This window comes from Emys orbicularis, chromosome 13, assembly GCF_028017835.1.
Source record: "Emys orbicularis isolate rEmyOrb1 chromosome 13, rEmyOrb1.hap1, whole genome shotgun sequence".
NCBI classification, from domain to species: Eukaryota; Metazoa; Chordata; order Testudines; family Emydidae; genus Emys; species Emys orbicularis.
The window spans coordinates 42077335-42103893 of record NC_088695.1 but is presented as its reverse complement, the minus strand read 5'-3'; the positions used below and the strand labels follow the sequence as shown (position 1 = coordinate 42103893).

At 46.7% G+C, this 26559-nt stretch overlaps 1 protein-coding gene across 2 annotated transcripts in view; it reads right to left on the bottom strand.

Annotated features, from left to right (window-relative positions):
* The window catches only part of RHBDL3 (rhomboid like 3), a 63370-nt gene extending 38337 nt beyond the window's left edge, over positions 1-25033 (bottom strand). The window contains exons 1-2 of one of the 2 annotated variants that reach the window (XM_065416056.1): positions 24874-25027; positions 21807-21811 (exon numbers count right to left, since the gene is read on the bottom strand). The gene's annotated coding sequence lies outside the window, so the exon portion shown is untranslated. Of the gene's footprint in view, positions 1-21806; positions 21812-24873 lie in introns of both variants that reach the window. The other variant, XM_065416057.1, reaches the window with a different exon arrangement.
* Between the last annotated feature and the right edge of the window lie 1526 nt (positions 25034-26559).

The window sequence follows — 26559 nt, the reverse complement described above, 5'->3', positions numbered from 1 at the left end:
TTTATTAGTGTTTCCAACTAAGGCAGGTGCAAGTTTTACAATCTCAGGCAGGTCAATGGGTTCATCAAAGGGCCATGGCCACCACACTGAGCAAATACACACACTGCCAACAACCTTATTCAACATCTCTGGCGTTCAGTAGAAGATGCACAGTGCAGCAAAAGGATATGGGTCATGTAATAGGACAGCCAACAGCTTGGGCAAGATTCTGTGCTGCATCTGTAAGGGGAGGGCAAAGATAGCCCAAAGAGAGGGAGGGCTAAGCTGGCTTCAAACCTCATGTATGGCCTCCCGTGTAATGACCGCTCTAGGGTCCTATTTGCCCAGAATCTCTGTAGGGTTGTGTGCGTGGTTCTGCCTACGATACACCCCGCCTGTCCCACACCTGGAACTGGAATACAACCTAAACCAGAGCTTGCCAAGGGTTCTCAGAAGACATCCTTACAGCTGTGCTCCTGTGGTGCAGAAATCCTCCTCCCAGCTGGATCCCAGGCTTTTCAAACCCCTTTAGGCCACTCCAGCCCTTTTCCTTGGCATAAAGGGGCTGAAGCAGTGGTCAGGAATCTCACCCAGTATTTCTGACCCAGCAAATAAGTCTTTACTTAATGTTCATGAAGTGTATTTAGCTATGGATTACTGTGGCAGAGATGTGCTGACATCCCCGTTTCCTGGGTAAAGCACATTTAAAATTCTAAGGACTCTACTGTCTGGAGAAGCAGGCATCTATTTTGTGTCCAGAGCGACACAGACTGTCAGTGTGCACCCTCTCACGGAGACTTTACTTCTGTTCTCTCTTGCTTCACTCTTTTTGCAATCAAAACCAAATAGTAATTCAGGCTGAAAGTGTGTGTTTGCCCATTGAATACGGAGAAACTTAGCAATCCCCAAATGCTGCTGCTAACACATCACAACTGAGCAGAGAGAGGTAACAACTTATTTTCTTGGCTACTGCAATATGCGCCACTACCACTGCGTTACCTTCAACCTACAACAACAGAAAACCATCGTTTCCATATTCAGCAAAAGAAAGTGATCATTAGAGTTTAGAACTGAGCGGTGTCGCCAGCCCTTGGCAAATGATCACATTCTCTCTTGACAATACATATCACCATTGTAGAGATTAGCGGCGGGGGGAGTCAGTTTGGAAACATGAGAGGCCCCAGCATTGGTTTTGCCATGGATGGTTTGTTTGCAATTGTTATTCAGCTCTGGAATATGGACTCATTTCATCGTTACTTTACTGGCATCTCGTTCCCAAGTGTGACAAGGATACAGTTGCATTCAACACAGAAATGTGAATTCAGAAGTCCTGCTGTGCACTAGTATTAATCCAATTAATCATATAGCACTGTCCAGCCAAAGATTTCAAAGCACAACGGGAAGGGTGGTATAAAGCTCTCAGCATTGGCCTAACTCTGTTCCTACTGAAATCTCTGGTAAAACTCCTTGATTCCCATGGTCAGAGTTGGACAATGCAGAGAGCTTCTGCAAATCCCACCCTGCATGAACCGAGTCCCACAATCTCCCTGGGACCTGGATATTTTTATCCCCAGTTTTCACACAGGAGATTGGAGGCAATACAGCAAAGTCAGTGGTAGAACCAGAATTAGAATCCAGGAGTCCTGAATCCCAGTGTCCTCCTCTGATTACTAGACTGCACTGCCTTTGAATGCTACCATCGAGTAGAGAGTTCAGCATTTTTTTCAGGAGACGAAGGTAAACACAAGCTCCACACACAAGCAGAAATGGAAGGTCTTAGCAAAACTACTTGCTCAGAGGAACTAAAGATGAGACCCCTTTGTTCCCACCGCTACCTGTGTTCACGTAGCTCTACGAGGTGTTCCCATATTCAATCCTTCTGATCACATCTGGATGGTAAAATGCCAAAAAACATTTAATTGGTAATTGCTGGAAAGCATCAAATGTTGGCATCATGAGACAGAGTGAAAACCCTCAGGGAGTGTCCTGACATCTCTCCAGAGAGTACCTGAGTCCATTGGCACCGACTCTGTGGGTGCTCCGGGGCTCAAGTACCCACAGAAAAAAAAAATAGGGGGTGCTCAGCACCCACCAGCCACAGTGGTTCTGCGGCCCCTGGGGCTGGCCACGGATCAGCTGTTTGGCGGGTCCCAGGACTGGCTGTGGATCAGCCAGAGACTGGTGGGAGGTGCTCAAGGGAAGGGGGCTGAGAGGAGCAGGCAGCAAGGGAGGCAGGCGGGGGGTGGGGGCTCGGGGGGATGGGGCAGAGCAGGGCGGGAAGAGGTAGAGTGAGGGCGGGGCCTCGTAGCGGAGTGGGGGTGGAGCACCCACCAGGAAAAAGTCAGCACCCGTGCCTTAGTCTTTCAATGTTCTCCCTCACACCCCCGCAATAAAAAGCCCAAATGCAGGAACAGCAAAAAGGAGGATTAGTTGCACTGAACTCTGTTACCATCATGCACAGTAACGAGCAAACCCCCCCACCCCCGCTGTTCTTCCCTCCCAGCCATAGACAGGGATGTACTAACCAATTCAACTACAGGTGCAAATAGCAAATACAGCCCTCCTCTACCCAGCTAGGAAAGGTTAGAGACAGTGGGCTCTCAGACATTTACGGTGTCATTCTAGCTCTCTGGCAGTTATATTTACATTCCACACCGTATTCTAACTAGCTTTCGAAGTATCCATTTGGACCTGGCCTTAGGAATGGGGTGTTCTTTAATCTGGGTTCAATTAGCTTTAAATGGGTTATGTATAAGAAAAACATTTTTAATCTAATCTTCCTGGGGACTTTTTTTTAAAAGATACATTAAAGAAATGTGGCATTTTAGAAAACACACTGCACCGGCAAAATTGTATTAAACGAGTAACGATCGTTTCCCCATTACATAGGTTTCTTTAGAACACCTGTAAAGGAACTGGTCCCTCTAGTATATTCACTCTGCTGCAGGAGGCTATACTGGGCCCTTTCAAACGGACACAGCAATGGGACTGTATCCATTTAGCATCTTTTACATCAGTTGGTGAGCTAATTCTCCATTATCTTGATAAAAACCCTAGAATATCTTTAAATTGCTGAGGATTTTCTGAGTCTATTTTCCTGTCAACTAGACTTAGATGCAAATACTGCAAGGTGTAGGGCTAACTCCTGCTCCCCTCAGTCACACAAGCAAGCTCCTTCACTACTACTTGTGTGAGTAAAGTGAGCAGCGTTTGTTCTTGAATCATTTGCTCTATGAAAAGTCTGTGCTGACTTGTTCTCTTATCATTCTACATTCTGTCTTAATACCAAGGGCTGTGCTTAGAACAGGAGTCCTGGGTCTATGGACTCCAGTTGCCAATAAATTATGCTGAGAAGCCTCAGAATTTTATTTATTTGGATTTATAGAATGATAAGGTGATATCTGTCCAAGTGCTCTGGGCATTCTGCCATTACCCACTTATAGTTAAATCAGACAGAGGGCTATGGGATCAAAGTAGATAGGGCAAGGAATCAGTCTCCTTGCAAGGGCCAAACGCAGTCCTTTGAAAGAGAATGTATCTGATATTCAGCATACAGGGTCTTAATCAATAAAAACAATTGCAAATGAAGTGGCGTAAGAGTCTTGCATTGCTCCAGTGCAGTCTACTGGGTTTCCAAGAACTGGAGGCTTTGCTGGCTCCTCACACAGATGTTGGAAGGGATTTGGTAAGGTAAGAAGATGGTTTGTGGTGTGCCACCTCTCCAATGGCTGATTACAGCTCAGGATACAGACAGAGGGTCCAAATTCACCCCAGCTGTCACACCACTGAAATCAGCGGCTTTACACCAGGAATGAGTCTGGCCCAGAATCTCAGTTAATGAATATGGAGAAAATGTTTACAGCACCACCCCCGCCATAAGATGCACTTCACAGAGCCCAGGGAGAGGACGTTCAGATCTCTTCTTTCTCTAAGGATATTTCTTTGACACACTCTCCAATGGATCTTCTCCCAGCTCTCCATGTATAAAACTACTACTCCAGAGAGATGAATGGAGACAATGGGGTAGCTGCCCATTTCTGGCAGGTGGATGTCTGTTTGCAGCACTTGAGTTGCTGGTGGAGCATTCCCCAGAGCTGTCACACACAAGCAGATGGTGGCAGCTCACTACTTCTCCTGGCTGGGTGTCCCAGTACACAGGTGCTCCCCTTGCTGTACGGCTCTCTAGGGCTGGGTGAGCTGACCACTTTGACTGGAACTAGGGAATGGCAGCATATCCCTTCCCAGGTGCCTGATGCAGTGTCACCGTTCTAAGAACCTGCCTTTGTGCAACTTGTTTGCCTGCTCTTGGTGTGGACTTGTTCCAGCCCAACGCACATTCCCCACAGCCTTGCATTTTGTGTCACCATTTACCCCTGGTGGAGTGGGTGTACAATGCTACCAAATCACAACAGTAGCACTTTACATCCATTCAGCACAGGCAGCAAATGACCACACAAGATGCACGGCAGAGTCAGGCCCCTTGCCTCTTCTTAGTCCCCACATCCATTGCTCATCATCTAGCAGTCTTTTCCTACAATCTCACTGCTACTAGCAGGAAAGCCTTCTCTCCTCTGCTGCTACTGCCACAGATATCTCCCTGTCTCTCTATCGAATCTCAGTTGTAAACAGTTCTGTTCTCCGTTACCTATCGTCGCTTTCCTCTGCTGTTGCTGGTTGCGCTAGAAAAGATTATTTAACAGCATTTCAAGGATGCAGATTGTGATGAAAGACACTGGGCTGCAATTTTCAATGGAGGAGGGAGACAGAGAAGGAAAAGCTTGGGGAGGATGCAAAATGGCAAGATTCCTACTGCCGGGAATTTGATTTCTGCTGGAGGGGGCTGGTTGTGTGTACTGAGCCCCTGTTCGGATCAGGCCCCGAGATAAAGAGCCTTCATGCTGGACCCTGATTATAGTCATGGCCCAGTCAAGTGCAAATGCTCCAGTGCACAATAGAGCTCCCAAGATCCAGGGCCATGGAGTGGGGATACAGCAGAAGTCTCAGGACATGATCCAAACTCCATTGAAGTAAATGGGAAGACTTTGGATCAGACATTAATTTCATGAACTTGTTCAGTCCCCTGAGAAGGCTGGGACCCAGGGCAGTAAAGACAGACAGACAAACAGCAGATTAAGAAACTATTTTTGCTTGGACTGAGGCTGGATGAAAAGCCTGTTTTTTCTTTGGAAGAATCCAATCTTCCCAAACAGAGCTTCCCATATGGTCACAATTTACTTACTTGATTTTGGAGGTTATATAATATTGGTATTTATGAGCCAAGCATTTAATCACCAGCTGAAAGAACACTGAGTCCATTGTTGGCTCACACGTTATTGCGGATCCAAAAACACAGGGCAGGCCACCCCATCCTCTCTTTGTGCAACTGATCTGCAGCTTCTTTAATGAGCATGATATTAAAGCTGCAGGCAAATGGGTATATAAAGCATTATATGAAAAAGGAACAAAAGCCACACACTCATTTAGGGCTCAGTCTCCTCTAAATGGCTCTCTATTATTCAGGATGCAAGGGAGAAAGAAACCTCCTTTGTCAAACGGCCAAGTGGGCACAGGCCTGTAATGATGGCAGAGCTCTGAACCTGTAGGCACACAGCTCACCTCTGATGGCAAGTGGGTTCCTTCTGGTATAAACATCCCAGACAAAACAGAGTCCAGAGTTTAGCTCTGAATGTCTCCCCACTTTCAGAGTGCTCAACATCGGGGTGTTGGGTTGAGTCCGTTCTAGAGAAGGGACTAACTATGCCCATTTGGATCTGGATCTGAACTGTTTCTAAGATCAAGGGTGTCCAAACCCTCAAGCCATTGTAAGAAGGGGCCAATGCGCCATTCCAATCTAGAACCAACTTTCCCCATGACTTCAGATCGAGAGCTTTGGGTCAACCTGATCTTGAAAATCTGGAAGCATCAAAATATTAGATTTACAGGCAGCTTTTCACAAGATCCGCAATGGCAATGGGAGCTTCTGGGTACAGAGCATTTTGAAAAAAATCAGACCCACTTCATTAGGTGCCTAAATGGGAGCTGCTGGAGTCTTTTGGCCGATAATGTTCTCGTCCCTACAGACACCTGCCCACTGGCTCCCATCTCTGCTGAAATCTATTAGAAAAATCCCTTTAACTAGGGATCAATGAACTACTTCACCTCAAATAGGACGTTCCCTCCCACCCTGAACCTTTATCTGAAACTCAAACTGAATCTTAGAGGTTCAGGAGACCCACATCTCACCAGCAGTGGCTCTGCTATTAGGGGACCATCCCAGAGAAAAGGGAGAAAGAACTCTCTGACATACACATTTAATATCACAACTATGGTGCATTCCCTTTCACAGCTAGTAATTTACTAATACAGCTCTTCCAAAGAAAGGATCTCTGCAGGGGCAGCTGCCCCAGTCCCCTGACTTATGAGGGGCACACTCCCTTAGAGTATTCCCAAAATACCACAAAGAGGCTGCTTTCAGCCCAATTTTCTGCCCCTAAGAGGCTTGGAAAAGCGTCAACTTTTGCCCACTGAGGAGCCAAAACTTTAAGGTTTGCCCCTGGCTACTTTTAACACATCCAATACACTGTGACAGGCAATTTGCTCAGCCTCCCCGCCCCATATGATTCTCCCAGAGACAAAGCACTAATATGAGAGGTTAACGGAGGCCTTTTAAAAGCCTCCATCAGATTCAGTTTTACAATCCACTTTACTTATAAATGCTGTATTTCTAATGAATTTTGCTTTCAAGATTCACACTTATTTCCTTCCCTTATCCCACACTTCCACAAAGCTCTACAGTGGATATGCGTAGGCTCTGTCCAAAGCACACAGCTCAACATCAATTTCATTTCCCGCATATGCTTCACATCCTCCTCCTTTTCATATTAACATAGGAGCACCTTCCTGGAGAGCCTCCACTGTCACAGAGGAAAAACCAGTCGTCTTTAAGGTCTTTTCTTTAACCTGGCAGTGGATTTTTAATTTGAGGAATCATAGAAATTACAGATGGAGAAGATCTAATCAATGATCCAGTCCCGCTCCCAGCCAGCGCAGGATTGTTCCCTGTTCAGTACTTTGTCTGCACTAATTTTAAATGTCCCAAGCTCTAGAACGTCCACCTTTCCCTTGAGAGAGACCTACCCAGCTGGTAGGTCTCACTCTCAATGCTTCTCCTAATGTTTCCCTTTTCAGCACATAATTCCACCCCTTCTAGTGAATTCCCTTTGAACTGCACCCAAATAATTCCTCTCCTACCTTGGAATTTATACACTTCAAATATTATTTCTAATGTAAAGGATTTTTTCAGGAAACGATGACTAGTTATTATTATTATTTTGCGGGAGTTCTATGGCTCGTGTTCCTTGGGAGAACAGCCTATATGATCACAGTGGTCCCTTCTGGCCTTGGATCAATGAATATTTCAGACCATCATGTCCCCCCAATTTAGGAGAGTCAGTTTCAGATGGTAAGTCGTGTTGCTCATGGGGCAACGACAAGAGGTGAAGCATCTCAACACTGCTGAATGGAGGGATACAAGTAACTGCATTCCCAGTAAATTCTAGCAGTCACAGCTTAGCCCCTTCTGGCTTTCACAGCCTTCGGCGCCAATTACATTACAGCAATGCTGTAGCTTGGCTACAGGCATATAGCAAGAGAAAACACGTTCTATACAACTCTTCGGCCCGCTCCCACAAACACTTACACATGTTTGTAACTTTACTACCATAAGTACTCCCACTGGTTTCAAAGTTAATCAAGTGTACAATGCTTGCAGCATGGGAGCCTAATGTCTCTATTCAACTCTCTCTCTCCCTCCAAAACACCAAGACCAACTGACACACCAGAAACTTGCGACCTTTCATTTTTGGTTTAGCTGCTGGGAAGGAGGCGTGGAGACATCTGAGCTGAAAAGAGCCCAGATTTAATTTTCTGAAGTGACTGAATGTTTTTAAAATGTATTTATACCATTTCATAATATTATATATATATATAAATTAAAATGGCCATTTAACTTGACATCTCGTGTATCAAGTTTCAGCCATAAGTGATTTGAAACAGCTGAGAAATCATGGCTTAGGATGGAAATTCCTATGCCAAGTTCCACTCTAATAAGCGTAATGATTAGTTGCTAGACTATTTCACTGGAGAGAACATTCTCTCGTCTGCTGCTGCATATACCATGTATCAGATGGGCTCAAAATGACACACAAGCTGAGCGTGCTCAGACAGCACCTCTTGTATCCCAGTTATTAGATTTCAAAATCCTGGCATGGCCCCATGACAGCTCATATAATGGGATGCATGCAGCACTTTGTGTGTCAGCAATGACATGCGACAAGATCCTACTGAGATGGGACCAATGGGAAAGCAATCCACACAAAATTGTTACAATTTACTTGTTTAAGGATGGCCATGTGGATGGGGCCCTGTGATGGGTCAGCATGTGGTGCATCTTCATTGAACTCCTCTTCTTGAGAGGAAGAACTTGGCATACAAGTACTGTAAGGGATTCACATGAATGAACCAGGGTTTTCAAGTGCCACAGAGAGAAGCTATGTTTTCTCAGCTTCTCCCCCTCAAGATATCATATTATTCCTGACCAAGGCATCTTGTCCTGTTTGTGCATACAAGAGCTTGTCACGAATTACCACTATTGACTACAAACATGTTCCTCACTTTATACCTCCCTCCTCCCCTGCCCCAACCATCAACCTTAAGCTCCGTCTATGCTAGGGAAATGTGCACCAGATTAACTGCACCAACACAGATTAACTGTTACACAAACACAACCCCCCTAATGAAAACACACCATATTAATGCAATGTGAGGTTTGCATCAGTGAGGCCGGCTCTAGTAAGTTCAAGCCCCTTTTACAGTGGTGCAGTGTGTCTACATTGGTTTGTGTTGCCGTAGCTATATTGGCGTAACCACGTTGGTGAAAATTTCCTTAATGTAAACAGGCCCTAACATACTAATCATGCACTAAGCATTATGTTGTATGTATTGGACATACATAATATACACACCAATGGGGCTCACTGCCACTGAAAATCTTCCCCATATACAGAATTTTATTAACTCCCATTATGTGAGTTTCGATAGGGGTTGGGTACCTACTTGTCACTGGTGTCCTTAAAAATTCCCCCCGATAGGTCCTTCAGTAAACAGTATAATAACACTCTCTCCCCGCAAGTATCTCCCAGTGCTGTAGGTTCACTATCACGTGACTGATGACTTCCCACTGCATCCAAATAGGAGGACAGTATTTGAGACCCACTGATCAATGTTTGTTGCACTGTCCCCTGTGCTGTGACAGATTCACTTCCTCTAGCTTAGGCAGAACGAGGAACCCACTGATCAGTGGGTTATATACACCCTCCGGACAGAGGAAGATTATCCCAAGCTTTTAAGGCCAACAGTTTGGATCCTGGACAGGCCCCCACTTACGTGGCAGACACCATCGCGACCAATACCAGGGACCTCCAGAGCTAACTGCATGAGTCTTTACAGCTTGACCTCAAGAGTCAGGCTGTCAAGCTGAAAGTTGCAACAGGCCCATGTTCTCTGTGGCTTAGGCACAGAGTGGGGCATGTGACACACACGCTGACCAGCAGGGTATCTGCCCTGCTTTACAGATTGGTAAACCGAGCACAGAACAATTGAATGACCTGCCCAAGGCTGCACAGGAAGTGAGAGGCTGATCAAAGTTTGCCACACTGCATCAGATGTGTGGCCCATCTAGATCAGAATCTTCCTCTCCAACAGTGGCCAGCACCAGATGCTGCAGAGCAAAGTGCAGGAAATCCTGCAGCCGGAAATTGCGGGATCACCTGTCCCTTGAGGAAGTCTTCTCCTACCCTCTAAGAGCTAGAGATTGGCTTAAAATGAAACATGAGGTTTTATACCCCTTCCAAAACTATTTCTCCTCTTTCCCCTCCACCCCCGTATTTACTATTATAGCTCTGGATGTTAGTCAGGAATAGAACCCAGGAGTCCTGTATTCCCAGCCAGCAAGACAGCCAAAGAGAAATGGAGTGATTTAAGTGCTTTTGCATGGTGGAGCTGAAGGTCATGTGACAAAGTTCCTCCTCTGCGTTGGTGGGTCTTGCGCTTATTGGCGGATTTGCTCGCCTCAGAGATTCACAGCAGCCCTCAGTTTGGCCACGTTTGCTAGTGGCTCAAACCTGCCATTCACTCAGCTAACCTCATCACTGCTCAGCATGGGGAAACAGAAGGAGACCAATCTCCGCAGTCTCTGCTGATCCACCTAGTGGGTCATGGGACAGGCCAGGGACCTTCCCCTCTGGTGGGACCCACAATCCATGACAACTCCTCCTGTATCCAATAGGGAGTTGGGAGGGATGGGGGGAACCCAGGCCCACCATCTACTCCGGGTTCCAGCCCAGGGCCCTGTGGATCACAGCTGTCTACAGTGTTTCTTGTAACAGCTGTGTGACAGCTATAACTCCCTGGGCTACTTCCCCATGGCCTCCTCCCAACACCTTCTTTATTCTCACCACAGGATCTTCTTCCTGATGCCAGATAGCGTTTGTACACCTCAGTCCTCCAGCAGCACACCCTCTCACCCTCAGTCCTTGCACGCCCCTCACTGACTGAAGTGAGGGCCTTTTTAAACCAGGTGCCCTGATTAGCCTGCCTGTCTTAACTGATTCTAGCAGCTTCTTAATTGGCTTCAGGTGTCCTAATTAGCCTGCCTGCCTTAATTGGTTCCAGCAAGTTCCTGATTGTTCTGGAACCGCCCGTTACCTTACCCAGGGAAAAGGGACCTGCTTAATCTAATCTATCTGCCTTCGATTACTCTCCTGTAGCCATCTGGCCCGACCCTGTCGCAGTCATCCATGAAGTTAATAACTAAGCTGGGTTGAGGGATGGTGCAGGAGGCTGCCCTTCTCCAGAAGGTATCACTCACAGGGCACAAAGGAGAGAAGAGACGGAGCTAAAAAACCTGTGTGGTTTCTACACTGAATATTTGCAGGTTAGAAAGAATGAGAAGATCCGCCCAATGGAAATTACACCTGGCTGGGGGGAACTGTGAAGATACAGATTCCAGTTTTTACAGCAAAGGTCTTTTATACGTAAAATGGTTACTGGAAAGGGAATGGTGTTTTAGTGTCTAGGGTAAGACTTCATCGGAGACGTGACTCATTTGGGCAACCTTGGGGTTTACTTGGCAGTGCCCCTATAATCACAGATTTGGGGTTTATTGTGCTGTCGAATTACACCCAGTGAGTGCAGCGCAATGTTTATATAATCCTTCTATACAGACTATCAGACTATTTAAATAGAAGCACAGACCCTAGGAAGCCAGATAGTAGGAAACTGGAGATATGATTTATAGCCTTTTTATGACTGCGCTACAAAATATTCCCAAGTACCATTTAAAAAAAAAAGAAGAGGGCTTAAATCATTCCCCACTCCCCATTAACTTGCAGACGGGATACGGTATGCAACTCCTTAAAAGCTCATCCCATCAAAGATAATAAAATCATCATGGTGATAGTTGATCCACCAAAAAAGTCAATAGATTAAATCTAATGTTTTCTCCCTTTTTTTATTTGCAGCTTTTCACTGCTACAGAGCCCCTCCCCCGCTGGTGATTCTCAAGCCAAGTCTGACTAAGTATAATAACCAAGTGTCACACACACCGTGGACACTGCACCACTGAACAATGATCTTGTGTGAAGCAGATCAAGATACTGTACGGAAGGCCCGCCGACAGCAATTCTGGGTCCCAGGGCAGAACAGTCAATGAGCCCCCACGCACGCACAAGCTGCACCCGCGCGGACGTGGTCCGCCTGACATTTGGGCAGTGCCGCGCCTGTGCTGACTGGTGTCCTGCGAGCTGCCAGCTGCACTGCTGGGCGCGCTCTTCCAGCACGGCCAGGGCTTCCATATGCCCGCCCAGAAGGGGTGCCAACTGTCTAATCGCGCAAACCCAAAGACCCTTGCCCCGCCCCTTCCCTGAGGCCACACCCCTGTCCTGCCTCTTCCTGAGGCCACGCCCCTGCTCACTCCATCCCCCCTCCCTCTGTCGCTCGCTCTCCTCCACCCTCACTCACTTTCACCAGGCTGGGGCACGGGGTTGGGGTGTAGGAGGGGGTGTGGGCTGCAGGCTCTGGGAGGGAGTTTGGGTGCGGGAGGGGGTGCGGGCTCTGGGAGGGAGTTTGGGTGTGTGAGGGGGTGAGGGGTGCAGGCTCTGGGAGGGAATTTGGGTGCAGGAGGGGGTAAGGGGTGCAGACTCTGGGAGGGAATTTGGGTGTGGGAGGGGGTGTGGGCTCAGGGAGGGAGTTTGGGTGCGAGGTGCAGGCTCTAGACTGGGGCAGGGGGTTGGGGGGCAGGAGGGGGCCAGGGGGTCGGTGCTTACCTTGGGCAGCTCCCGAAAGCGACCGGCACACCCCTCTGGCAGCGGCTCCTAGGTGGGGGACTCAGGGGGTCTCCGCGCACTGCTGCCTGCAGGCACCGCCCCGGCAGCTCCCATTGGCCGCAGTTCCCGGCCAATGGGAACTGCAGAGTTGGCGCTGGGGCAGCGGCGCCTGGAGACCCCCTGCCCCCCCGGGCCATTCCAGTTGCTTCCGGCCGCTTCCAGGAGTGGTGCGGAGTGAGGGTGGGCAGGAAGCCTGCCTTAGCTCTGCTGGTGGTGGCAATCAGGGGCCCCTGGGCCCTTTTAAATCACCTGGGCCCCTGGGCAATTGCTCTCTTTGCCCCCCCCCCCATGGGCAGGCCTTCTGTAAGGTAAAAAAAAGCTGGAAGCACAGAAAAAAAAACAAAAAACACAGAGAGCTGTATTCTACAGCCAAAAGCAGAACTCCTATAAAATGCCTCACCTCATCCCTTACAGACACCTCACTTTAATGTTGTTCACGACTGAACCCTGCCTGCCCCAAACAATTGCTGCAATGCCCAAGAAAATCCCTCATATGAAGCTACTGTGCACAGGCATATGCCGGAGATTCTGGGTGACATTCTGGCTCCATTGAGGTCAATGGCAAAATGCCAATTAACACCAACAGAACCAGGATTTCACTCCATGAGAAAAGATGCACTGAAGGTGGAATCAGGAGTCAGAAGCACAATAACACCCATGGGAACCAAAGCAAATCAAGTTACACCTCTGAACTGGTCCGGAGGTGGGTGGGTTCAGATCCTAGGTTTGGTCCATTTCCAATCTGAACATTCCCAGGAAGTTGGCCTGGTGTGGATCAAAAAGATCAAGAGGTGGCTTGATTACAGAGTACAAATACCACAACAGGGAGAAAATATTGGATTATCAAAGGCCTCTTTAATCTAGTGGAGAAAGGCATAACAAGAAAACAAAGGCTGCAAGTTAAAGCCAGATAAACTCATATTAGAAATAAGGCACAAATTTTTAAGGGGGGGGGGTTATTAGCAATGGGAACAAATTACCAAGAGAAGTGGTGGATTCTCCATCGCCTGTCTGGAAGACATGCTTTAGTCAAACACAAGGTATTGGGCTCCATATGGGAGTAACTGGACTAAATTCTGTGGCTTGTTTTAGGCAGGACTTCAGACTAGATGATGTAATAGTCCCTTCTGGACTTAACATCTATGAAAGCACCCACACTGTTCACCAGAGCTAGGCAGGACAGAGCCCTGTTCTTAGCAATGTGCTACCACCAGGATAATGGGGTGGTGGGAGTTTGCCATGTGATTTGGAAAGCATCTTAGGAAAAATGTAAGTACATACATACAAAGCTTCTAAAGCAGGTCAGACGGAAGTCACTGGGGAGACTGTGCAGTTAGTAGTTAGAGCGTGGCTTGAGGTGGGAGCTGGGGAGCATGCCACATCTCACAGGAGGTTCTCAGCACAGCTTGGATCCTGGGTCATGTGTGCCTACTGGCTCTGCAACGCTCCCCCGCGTGAGCCATGTCCCACCCCTTTAAAACTAACAACATGTGGAAAGTTCAACTTGGAAAAATCCTTTCAGAAACCAAAACAATGTGAACTTTTCATTTGCAACACAGCTGATAGCGGGGGTGTGCGGCTATCGCCAAGATCTCTGGAAGGGGAAAACAGAAGAGCTCAGAGAGGCTGCTTTTATGGTTCCTTTCAGTGGCGTAAGTTGCCAACAAAAGGTTTTGTACACAGAACAATTGTCAACAACGCGTGACCCTGAAAAAATGCAGAGGGAAAAGGTTACGAAGTTCCAAGACGACAATGTATTTGAAGGGCTATAAAACGACGTGCTGCACAGAGCCTTTTACAACCCAAAAGGAAAACACAACAGAATTTCATAAAGGCAGCCATCTATCTATAGAACTCTGGAACCAATCGATAGAATTCTGTAACCAGGATATAACTCTCCATTAAATTCTAGAGACTGCTTTAAAAATCCAGTAAAGGACACAATTCTCTATTCAATTTGATCGGTTTTTAGAGTAATTTCAATAGAACTCTATTTTTTATTTTCAGTTTAACTCTATTGGTTTCATCCTTACTAAGTTTTACAGGAGTTTTCCAAAAGGGAAAGATCCCAACAAAACCTCATTAAATTCCCCAGTTCACCAAAAAGTCCTATAGAATTTAATAGTGATTATGGCCCCAGTCGAGGAAACACTTAAGCATATGCTTATTTTTAAATACATGCTTATATATCATTGAGTTCCAGTCAAATAGCTGCTTAAGTGCTTTGTTAAATCAAGGCCTGAACCAACAAGGCCTATGAAACTTTAAAAAAAAAAATAGTATTAAGTATTTCATGAGATCTTTTCTATGGGTTTTATGAGCAAACCTATAAAATTCTATAGCCAGGCTACTGATGTCTATTACTTTCTATACGGTGATTCATAAAACCTACAGAATAGTGATTTTCTATTAAATTCCGTAGGATCTTTTCCATAAGATTGCCCAGAGCAGCACATTTTAAAAAGCATACTAACCGTTAAATTTCAGGAACCAAATTTTGGCCCTCCATTTTTGCCTGCAGAACGGGTGCAGTGAAATGCTACCAAGGCAGAAATATTTTGCTCTGCTATCCAGCCAGCCATGGGCCTTGGTTCAGATGCCCACACAGCTCACTTAGGCCAGGACCCTTAAGTCTTGTGGCTCAGTGCTGGAAGATGCTACAGGGAGCTGGCAGAATGTCACCTCCGTTGATTTTGGAGGAACTAGGGGGGTTCTCCTTCTGGCTGGGGCTTTTCACACGTACAGACATAGCTGGATATCAGAATTGGGCCCCAGGTCTTACACTAATGTTATTTTTACAGCACCCAAAGCCTGCTAGAGCAACTAGACTGTGTGACCTCAGGGGAGTCACTTCACCTGTCTTTCCCCTTCCACATTTTGTCTGTCTTGTCTAAACTGGAAGCTCTTCAGGAAAAGGACGGTTTCTCTTATTATGCATGGAGAGCACCTTGCCCATTAGGGCCCTGATCTCTGTATATATTACTCATAGCAAATTCTGATACAGCGCCCCCCCCCCACACTCCATTGAAGAGGGAACTATCCCAAACTAGCCTTTCCTTCTCCCTCTCCGATGACCACCAGGCATGCGTCACTGTCATGCATGAGCAGGAAGAGCAGAGGCCACAGATGCTACCCAGCCTTTTCAGCTTGGTTTATTTATTTGCTTTCACAGAGAACAAGTTGGTGTTGGAGGCTACCAGTGCATGGCCTGGGCAGTTCAGAGGAGAAAGGGTGGGGAGCAGGAAGGCTGCTGGGCTGTTTCCCTGGAGGAGGAACCATGCTGGTGCCAGGAGTGCTGGAACAATTTATATAGTAGGCGGGCTGAGAGCCATTGAACCAAACTGTAAACCCTGTAAATGATGGAAACCATGTCAAGCCAGGGGGTGTAGCAGCACTCCCAGTTCCAGCACCCATGGCTGGCACCTATGAATCTCGGATTAGGGTGATTTGATTATTGTTGTACAGCTGACACAAGGTTAAAAAAAATGCCTTTTGCTAGGATTTGCCTCCTATGAGAAGCCATTGAAATCTAGACACTGACTGGGGGCACTGATCCCAGACCTGGGTAACAAAGGATCTGGTTTAAATTAGCGGATACATTTTGCTCGAAGCAAAGATGCTGCATCAGCTTAAAGTTACTACAAAGCTACAGCTAACTATTTATTTTGGAACCCACTGTATTGCGTTTCGTAAATCACACTGAGGGCTGTTTCTAGGAGCTTGCCTGACATTCCCAGGGTGTTGAAATAGCCAGTCCCTTCCAGAGACAGCTGTTGCCCCCAACCCTCCTTGCTCCAACACAGCTTCTCTCCACAATCTTCATCAAAGAGCTGGGACAACACAATGAAACAATATCTGGTATTTCTGCCACATCTTCCACTGGAGGATCTCAGCCAGTAGTTACTAATATTAAGCAAGCCACAGAAGAGGTAGGTAGCTATCATCGCCCTTTTACATACAGGAAATCAGGCCCAGAGAGGTGAAGGAACATGCCCATTTCTCACAGTAATATCTGTGGCACAGCAGGGACTAGAACCTAAGTCCACTGGACTTTTAAACCTGCACTTTATCTACTGCAATACACAGAGACACAGATGGAAAAGGCCAGGTCTACCGCAGACACTTGCTGGTATAGCCATGTTGATTAGGGGTGTGATTTTGTGCTTTTGCCAGTACAGCTTATTTTGTTCAGGGAACTGGTGTAAGCTATACCCGCAAAAGCACTCCTCTGCAGGTATAAGCTATACCCACAAAGCTTTTCTAGCGCACACTAGGCCTTAGGCTGAAATTACCTTCCTTAGATAGTCATGGCCCCACGATATGCAAGTGATTTTCATAAGAGAAAACTGTAAGCACAAGGCATGATGCCAGGTTATAACTCTATTGTATTACAAGGTACCAAAGCAGCTTGGAAGTTGCTTTGTATCACTCTTCTGCTATGATATAAAGTAGAGGCCAGGCTGCTGGCTGTACTGTACCAGCTGCTCCCTCCCTGGCTCTGCTGCCATATCTGAGGAGGAACCTGGTGCGGCTCGCAGGTCGCCTGGTTTGTCTGATGTAACAAATCTGTCCCATGTTTCCAGAGAGAAAAGAAAGAATGCTTGGCCGGGAAGCAGAGACTCCATCTCTACGGGGATCCGTAGCTCTGCTGCTCAGCATTGTTGGAATCGCAGGACACGGTGTGAAAAAGTTGACCTGCGAGGTCCCCGGCTGCCAAAGGCAAGTTGTGTTCAACTCAGTAAATAATGTCTCGGCTGTAATTACTTTCTGGATCATCTCATCTCTGAAGGTAGCAAAGTTAGTTAAACAGCTTTGGGCTTTATCTCCTCCTGCAGCTGTTGCTGTTTGTTTACAGCCAGCACTTTCCTTGTGTACTTTCAGTGTCTCCTCTATGCCAGAGAAAACCAACCGGATAACAGAAATATACAAAATACATATTCGTTTTCCCAGCAAGCGGCTTTTCTTCCCAGTGTCTCAGACAGGAAAAAGCCACTTGTGATTGCTTTTTGCTGTTCTTTGTGGCTTCTTGAAAACATGTTATTTTATAAATAAAATATGTATATGATGCAGTATTATGTTTTATACATACTCAATGTGATTCTCATACATATAGATGAGAAATCATTCAAAATGATTCATTTACCTGATGAATTTCACTCTGTTTGTGAACTGCATCAGCAGACTTCAATGTTCTAGAATTTATTCATTATTCTGAATTGTTTGCTGAATAATTTCTAGGGATAATTTTGGGGTCTGTAGATTATTCCGAAGCAGACTGTTGCAAGTTTTCACTATTCAAAATTCAAGCAGGGCATGTGGGTAATATTTATGGTCCCTTATTGGATGAATAACTCTAAGTTTTCAGTGTGATACTGAATTCTAAATGTGGCTTTTTGTGAATATCCTCTAAGATTTGCTTAGAGATCACTATTTCCACAAACATTCCAGAACCAAAAAGCTTGTTTGTTAGAATATTTCCAGAAAATGAATACAGAAAGGACAAAAAGAGTTTAAACAATATGTTTAAAGAATATGAATGAATGTTAGTAGAATTTGCCCACCCGTCATATTACACAGACACCCATGCTTTTCAATTATGTATTTGATTTTTTTAAAAGATGTATATAATGCCACCATCCTAGTTTCTCTGGGCACATATAGCATATGTAATGGCGCCCTGTCTGGATTGCACCGACACATTGCTCCAAAGTACAGGCCTCTACCTCTTAAACTAACATGGAAGCTGGAAGCAATTGCAGGTGGATATCTTTTATGTGGTTGAGCCACTAGAGGGGGACAAAGACAGTTGACCATCATCAAACGCACACACTGACAAACATCAACTCAATTCATTGAAACCTGCTCCCAGGTTACCCCACAGCACACAGCTGCCACTCTCAAGGAAGAGTCTAGTTTAAAAGATGAGCTTTAAAGCAGGCTCTGAAGGTCATGCCAGTTTTGGCTTCGCTGGACCAACCCGTGAAGCAAATTCCAGAACAGAAGGTCCTCCACCAAAGAAGTGCTTCCATTAGTCCCTACAGACCAAACCTTGGGGACATTAGTAGAAGCTTCCTGGCTGATCTGAGAGGTGGTATGTAAGGGGAGAGGTAGGCTGTAATGCATCCAGGACTGGAACGGGTCAGGAATTTTCTGACAAAACCTGTTTTCGTCAGAAAACACAGATTTGGACCTAAACGTATCAGGTTTGACAAACCACAGACAGGTTTCCTGCCAGACTGCATGGTGGGCTTCCATGGAGCCAGGGCTTCTGCGGTATGTGGCCCCAAGGCAGCCCCACCATGCAGAGTGCCCCAGAGTGAGAGACACCAGAGCTTCCAGGCTTCCTGCCACAGAGCCAGGAAGCCCAGTCTCTAACCAGGACTCTGTTCCTGGCTCTGCAGCAGGGAGTCTGGCAGCCCTGGGAGCCCCATGTACTGAGCTGCTGCCATGGTCTGTGAAAGCAGCAGGTGTCTAGCACCTCTCAGCGTCAGACCATAAGTGCATACCCAGGCTCTGTTACAGCCCATCAAGATAAACAGATCCCTGATTTCTGATTATTTATGTTTTGTGTCACTGCAGCGCCAACATAGATTGAGGCGCCACTTTGCTGGGCACTTAGAACTGACGATCCACAGAGACCAGACACGCAAAGGATGGCAGGAGAAACACAGTGGGGTGAAACAGATGGGCCAAAGTTGCAGTGGCAGAGCTGGGACTAGAACCCAGGTCTCCTGATCCCAGCCCAGTGCTCGACTTCCTGTCTGAGGGGCTTTTTATTTGACTTTCAGACTCCAAGTGACAGTAAGTGTCACACCCAGCCCAACTTCCCTGTGAGCGAAGTTTGTGAAGAAACCCGTGAGCTGCTTTTGTGACATGCAGGAACCCAGGGATCTCCCTCCTTCTTCATTCCCTACATTACCAACCACATCAGACATGGCCTCTGAAACCTGCCCCAGCTGGCTGGCCCCCCTCCCCACCCGTGACTAGAGTTCTGTTAGTGCCATTTTGGCTCCGGTTCTTGCTGCTAATAAAGTCACAGTAACGTGGACTTGTTTGGGAGGCCCCACAAGAAACGAATCAATAATGTTTTAACAGTTCAGAATGTTCACTCATAAATATTGATAGAAAAACACCCAGCCACACTCAAAGTCCCGGCGGTGATGTGTATAACAGATGATCTATGTTTCCCTCCCCCAGATTCATCACCACAATCTCTGAAAGCAGATCAATTCATCACACTAACTAAGCCAATGAAATAGGAAAATCAATCCTCAGACGAAGAGCAAAAAGCAGAGGTATTTAATTATTACCCAACACAAGGTATTTACTTATTACTGAGCCAGGGTCTTCAGTGCTGTGAGTAATTCCCTACACAAGACTGCAACAACTGTATCCAGTCTAGACTTCAAAGTACTTTAATGGACTGCAAGGACACTTACATGCAAGTACTTCAACGCAGGTATTATCTATCATACACGTTCCATTTTAGCTATTTGTAAAGTGCTCATCGGCATAATTCTTGGTGCCATGCCAGGTTTTCCTTGATAATAAGAAAAACGTCTCTCCAGTGGTTGAGCTTTTATAAATGTATGAAACATCCCAGGTTTCCCCATCTAGTCCAATGTCACCCCATTCCGCTGAAGGAGATTTATCACTGCTTGTGCCAGATGGAAGTTCATCGCACTCACAGGTCCACGCACCTTGGGCATTAGATTACAGGTATTTCCAGTGGATTTTTGCATTGAAGTAGTGGAACCATCTCTGGCTCAAGCCTTCCCTCTCCGCTATTTGCTGTGAGGCCTTTGTGGGTGGGTAAAGTAGGTGAGTGAGAGGGAATAAAAGGGGCAATCTTTGAGGACCACCAGCCCCCATCCAAAGTGAAAAATACATCTTAGGCTAAGGGATGGTCAGTCACTTCCAGGAGTATAAAGAGTTCTGCTTTGAACACCTTTCCACAGCTCAGCGACCCTAGAGAGGAGGCTATCTGCTGGGCACAGAGTGTTCAGATCTGCCCTTTGAGCTTTCCTTCCTGTCTTTTGATAAGGTATCTGAGGTTATGTATAAAATGTTTTCGTATTCTTCTGATGTGCCTGACAGACCACAACCAAGCTCAGGACCCCACTGTGCCTAAGAGACCCTCCCTGCCCCCAGGAGCTTACAAACCAAGTAGACGGGGAAGCAGAAGCACAGAGCCGGGAAGTGATTTGCTCAAGGTCACACAGGGGCAGGAACAGAACCCAGCCCCACGGCCAGAGCCTTAGTCACTAGACTAGTGGTTCTTAACCTGGGGTGCACGCACCCCCTGAGAGTGAGAGATGCCCTTTCTGGGGGTGCGAGACAGGCCAGATTGAAGGTAAATCACCAAAAACACAAATTAAGCACGAGCATGCAAGTACAACTACTTTGTTTCATCAAACCTATGTATTTAACAACATTACAGTGGAGTCGCATCATAGGCGCATTTAACTTACGCGATTTTAACTATGCGCGCTCGGCAAAACAAAACAAAAAAGAGAAAAATAACAATTTTAATACTGTACCTGTAGTGCGGGCGATTCCGCCCGCCATTCCACTCAACGAGCATTTGACTATACGCGATTTTCGCCTTACGCGCTGACTTCAGAACCTAACCCCCGCGTAAGATGCGACTCCCCTGTATACATTTTTTAACGATTACTGTAATATACAAACAACAAATATATCTAGGTTTAAAGAACTGACCTACTTCAATGATTTTTGATAAGGGGTGCGAGAACATATTTTGAGAACTAAAGAGGCGCACGCTGCAGTAAAGGTTAAGAGCCACTGCACTAAACCATGCTTGCTTGTAAACAAACAGGTTAGAGCCCAGCTATCAAATGAATCAGATGGGCTGGTTTTACAGCAATCTCATCCATGCTTTTTCTGATCAATTTTATTATTCCTATGTTGCTCTTTGCCTATTTCCCCAGCAGGAGCATGGTATGAATCTTCTAAGGAGAGTGAAAGACTACGGCAAGGAAAAGCAGCCTTGGAAAGTTTGATTAATAGCACCCACTAAACAGCCTGGGGGAGGTGAAGAAGAGGCATTTATAAGTAATTTAGCTTTTCAGCACCTGTGGGTCTATTGATTAGCTAGAGCCAACATGTAAATGAGGGAGATAAAGGGAGAGGTGATAGGAAACCAATCACTTCTTCTTATCAGGCTAACTCCATAAAGTATAATGACGTTTTCCTTTCTGTACAAGCATTTCAGGCAGAAACGGTTCAGGATTGTCTCTCTTCAAAACCTGCAGCTAACTCCCCTTCCTACAAGCGGGGATGATGTGCCTGGGTCAAAGAGGATCTTTGGGTGATGGGTCCCAGACAGTTCTCCAGACTCCTAGTGTTAGCTCCATCAATCACATTTGCTTTGTGTCTGGGTGGACTAGGCATGCTGTTGGTAGTCAGAAAGGCCTATGGTTCTAATCCCACTGTTAACAACAATTCACTGTGTGGCCTTGGGCAAGTTATTTCACCTCTCTGCCTCAGTTTCTCTCCATCTATAAAAGGAGTTGAACGATGCTTGCTCCCAAAAGGTGTGCGGCTTAAGTAGAAAAATGCTCACACGGGACTTTGAACACATGAAACTGTATATGGGTGTGAAATATTATCATTTACCATTGAACATGGGGTATTACTGACCACTCTGTCCATGAGCCTTCAGCTGGTGGGGCTAGGTGATCACTCATCAAACTCACAACATTCAGTTTTATTGCTGCTGCATTTCACGTGTACATAAAACCACACAAGGAGCTGCTAAGACGGCATGATTAAACCCAACAGATCTATTTCAGTGCCTCTTCCTAGGGTAATTTCACCTCGCTGCTCACCCACAGCTGAGGATGCCTGATAGCTCGACCCTGGTATGCTTTTCCCGTATTTATTGAACTCAGGCACTACAGGATACACAGAGGGAGCCTGCAGCCTAAACTGAGAAAACAACAGGTAAGTAATAAAATGGGGGGATTGCTGGTGGGCCAAGAGAAATTTCCTCTAACAAGAGTCCCACTCTGCAGCAGGACCATGCAGCACCTTTCAGCAGGGCCTCCAAGGCATTTTAACAGGCATCACTAAGGTGAGGCAGGAGCGCACTATTACTCCTATGTTATTGATGGGGAAACCAGAGCACAAAGAGATAATTGGAGCAGGATTGCACCTTTTGGAGTCAGTGGCAACACTTCAATGGTGCAGGATCCAAGCTCTTTACCCCTGCACCAATGGAGTAAATGAGAGCTTGCCACTGGCTTCATTGTGTGCCAGCCCACGCCCTAACCTGCCTCTTCCCCCTCACCGTTCGGCTGCAATGCCCATAGTCAGTGCATCCCATCTTTGCCACCCCCCATGTTCTCCACACTGTGCTGCTGCTGTCGGGAGAGGAGGCGGAGGGGAAAAGAGAGTCAAGGCAGGTGGTGATGGTGGAAGCAGGGCAGAATGTGTAACGTAGCCAGAGCTAGTGAAACTAGCGAGTGTGTTTGTGGCGGGAGTTGGAGGAATTGTGGATGGAAGGTTCCTGCTGAGCAGGCGACACAGGAAACGTGTCCCAGCCCTAGCTGCGATAAAAGGAGAAGATGTCCTGTTTCCCCAGGATTCAGCTGGCATAAAGGGGCTCGTACCCGACACCACGAGGCACAGGGGCTCAGGCAGCAAACCTCACTGTAGCTTTTAACCTAGCCCTGGGTGGGCCAGGGCAGCTGCCGGTTTCAGCTTCAGAGTCTGGGCTGGCCCGTCTCCCCTTGGTTGGGTTGCTTGCTGGTTTTATTTTAATGTCAGGCAGCCAGACTGGTCATTTTCACAGTTTACGCCAGCTCCTGCGCTGGAGAATTATTACGGCTCAGTGCCTCATTAGCAACATTCTTTGGTCAGATGGGATCAACACAGGCTTAGTTAGAACTTTTTATAGAGTGTGAGATTCCTATACCTACAGCTACCCAGAGAGAAATCTACCTTTGAACAAAACACATCATGCAGTATATTGACTGACATATCGAGAGAGACTGAGAGTGCACGACGGAAAGAAAAAGGAGAATCTTTACTGTCAGCCGAGAACCCCCGGGAGGGGCAGTATGCCCAAGCAGGCGGGTCTCTCCATGCACATGGGCAGATGGGAGCAGAGTGGAGGGAACCAGCTTGTCAAAAAGCACAGTTTCTCCCCCTTGTTGTCACAGCAGTAGCTGTTTATGGAGCACGAGACTATTTCTAGTGCTGCCTGTGTGATCCTGGGCACAAACAGATCCCACAGCCAGAGGCCAGCAAGTGAGACAGAAATAAAGGGTAACATTTTCAAAACATTTTCAGATGATGTAGGAACCTAAATCCTATTTTCAAAAATGACGTAGATGCCTAGGCATCTAGGTCTCATTGAAAGTCAATGGAGCTCAGGGTCCCAAGTGCCTACGGGTATGTCTATATACACAGCAAGCGAAGGTGTATCGTAGTGTGGGTAGGCATACGCAGGCTAGCTTTAATTAGGTAAGAAGTAATGAAGACATTGCAGTTCAGGCTTCAGCACAGACTAGCAACCTGAGTACATCCCCAGGCTCCCCAGAGGTTCTAGTCAGGTTGTCAGCCCGCGCTGAAGCTCAGGCTGCCACGTCTATGATGCTATTGTTACCTGCGCAGGTAAACTTACCCACGCACCTCAGCTGCAGACACAGCCTAGGTCACTTTTGAAAACATCACCCATGTCCCAGGCCCCTCTGCAGTGGGAATGGAACCACATGATCAGTTTTCAGGGCCCATGGGGTATGGCTGACAACAGCCCTCGCCTCAGCATCCAATTTGGACAATCACGATTTCCGCTCACAGACGCCTAGGCGGAGGAAGGAAATCCTAGGGCTGGGAAATCTGAAGTCAAACAGAACCTTTTTTTCTTTAATTATTCGCCATCCTGCACAAGAGGTCACCATGAGCAGTCCCGACTGGCAGTTTCGAGTCTGGAAATCAGTCCCACATGAGTTTATTGTAAACATGCAGCCCTGCAGCCTGTCTCATCAGAACCCAAGCAGCCTGGTCAACTGTCTCCCCTAAGTAAACGCTGAGAGTTGTTGGCTTCTCAGTGCTTCCCCTGAAAGTGTGAAACTCCTGACAGGCTGCCATTCTCCCGAATGCCTAAAAGCTAAAAGTGCAGATGGAGGGTAAGGAATGTTCCAAGGGGAGCACCTTCTAACTCCTTTAAAACACACACAGTGGGGGATTTTCAGAAGCGCCCAGCACTGGCCTAACTTTGTTTCCATTAAAGTTGATGGGAGCTTTACCATCAACTTCAGAGCTCGGCTACCACTGAGCGCTTTTGAAAACCCCACCCAGAGTTTGCGGAGGGACCCAGCAAATCTTTGCTAGAAATGGAACAGCTGTTCCTCTTTGCTTAACATTTTACGTCGGAAGCAAACCCAGCGTCTAGGACTGAGATCTTCTCCTCCTGATGGCTCACTTACCAGGTTGACGAAGTCCTGGTAACAGATCTTCCCGTCTGAATTATTGTCTGCCAAGGCCAAGAGAACCTCCAGTTTGTGTGGGTCCAGCTCAGAGCCGTGTCTTTGGAGGAGGTTTCGGAATTTCTCAGTGCTGATGTAGCCAGTGCTCTCGGGGTCAAACTGAGAGGGAGAAAACAAAGCAAGAATTATTTCCTCAGCATTACACAACACCTACAATGCTGACCTCCTAAGGGTTCAGCCTCAGCCACAGGCCCAGCAGTGCCATGTTGCCATGCAAGCCATCACAGTTTTATCACTTTTGCTGGTAGCATTGTGGGATGCACAGGTCTCTGCTCCAAGGGATGGAGAGAATTCTTCTACCATCATCCAATCAGTACCAGACAACCAGTTATACTAGCTGTGGGGACACTGTCTTGGATGTAGCCTCTGTGCTGGAGAATGCCAAGGTTATGTCTGCCTGAGATAGGGAAGGATGCTCCAGGTAAACATGAAGGGGAGAGCATGAGGAGACCAGATCAGTGGGCAGGAAAGAAAACCTCTGCATTTCCCTAGGGAGCAGCCTTAGGTCTTTGGTTGCTGGTAGCTTGGCATGATCACCTCATCTGTGGTCAGGACACGTGAAAACTTGATTAGCTAGAAATGAGGAGGGGCACTGCCCTTGTGAGTGGACACCAAGCCAAGCTGCCAGCAATCAGAGACATAACCCAAAAACTCTAATACCTGCAGGGTTGCTAACGTCTGCTTTCTAAAGTTAATTCCAAATCCCAACTGCAAGGCAAGTAGGGTTATGAGGACAAAGGAACCTCCCTGAATGAGCTCTGTATTCAGGTACAACAACCCCCTTCTCATCCTGATCTAGTTCAGTGAGCAGACGTGCCCAATTAATGTTCCCATCAGCCTCTTCATTCAAACTTCTTTTACCTACAGACCTTGCCTTGTCCTACACATTCACAGATCTCTCTTGGAGTCTGCATTTCAAAGTAAACACCACACACGGAGTCTCAGCAGGTACTGCTCTATTTGGCCAGTAGATGCATTTAATTGAGTGGTTGTTTCTGTTCATGCTTTTATTTGTAAAGTTAAAACTGTCAACACTTGCTCTTGTCAGGCAGGCAGCCAGATGGCGTATATAGATTTTCAGATTCCTTATCCTGTCAAATTCTGGGCAAAGAAACAACACAACTTGCATTTCTTGTCGAGCACTTTCACCCTAAACGATCTTGCACCACTTGAAAAATATTACCCACATCACCACCCCTGAAACGCGGGCGCGTCCCTGGGAGTGGAACAGAGTAGCCATTGAAAACCACGCACAACAATACCAAGCAGATCTGGATGAGCAGAGAACAAAAATGATTCAAGGGCTGGAAAATCTGCCTTACACTGAGAGACGTAAGAAATTCAATCTAATCTCTCCAAGTAAAAGTTAAGAGGTGACTTGATCACAGCCTATCGGCAACTACATCAGAAGATTTCTGATAGCACAGGTCTCTTTAATCTAGCAGACGAAGGCATAACATGATCCAATGGCTGGAAGCTGAAGCTACACAAATTGAGACGAGAAAGAAGAGGCACTTTTTAACAATGAGGGCAATCAACCATTGGAACAATGTACCTCAGACTGTGGTGTGTTCTCCATCACCTGAAGTCTTTAAATCAAGACTGGATGTCTTTCTAAAAGT